The following is a 690-nucleotide window of genomic DNA, read 5'->3' on the forward strand; positions in this document are numbered from 1 at the left end:
CTCCTGAGGTTGAAGAGGCGCTGCTGCGCCTTCTTCACGATGCTGTCTGTGTGAGTGGACCAATTCAGTTTGTCTGTGATGTGTATGCCGAGGAACTTAAAACTTACTACCCTCTCCACTACTGTTCCATCGATGTGGATAGGGGTGTTCCAGCTGGTGTATACACTCCATATATATGCTCCTCCCTGTAGGCCGTCTCGTCGTTGTTGGTAATCAAGCCTACCACTGTTGTGTCGTCCGCAAACTTGATGATTGAGTTGGAGGCGTGCATGGCCAAACAGTCGTGGGTGAACAGGGAGTACAGGAGAGGGCTCAGAACGCACCCTTGTGGGGCCCCAGTGTTGAGGATCAGCGGGGTGAAGATGTTGTTGCCTACCCTCACCACCTGGGGGCGGCCCGTCAGGAAGTCCAGTACCCAGTTGCACAGGGCGGGGTCGAGACCCAGGGTCTCAAGCTTGATGACGAGCTTGGAGGGTACTATGGTGTTGAATGCCGAGCTGTAGTCGATGAACAGCATTCTCACATAGGTATTCCTCTTGTCCAGATGGGTTAGGGCAGTGTGCAGTGTGGTTCAGATTGCATCGTCTGTGGACCTATTTGGGTGGTAAGCAAATTGGAGTGGGTCTAGGGTGTCAGGTAGGGTGGAGGTGATATGGTCCTTGACTAGTCTCTCAAAGCACTTCATGATGA

This window comes from Oncorhynchus tshawytscha, unplaced genomic scaffold (assembly GCF_018296145.1).
Source record: "Oncorhynchus tshawytscha isolate Ot180627B unplaced genomic scaffold, Otsh_v2.0 Un_contig_8060_pilon_pilon, whole genome shotgun sequence".
Classification (NCBI taxonomy): Eukaryota; Metazoa; Chordata; class Actinopteri; order Salmoniformes; family Salmonidae; genus Oncorhynchus; species Oncorhynchus tshawytscha.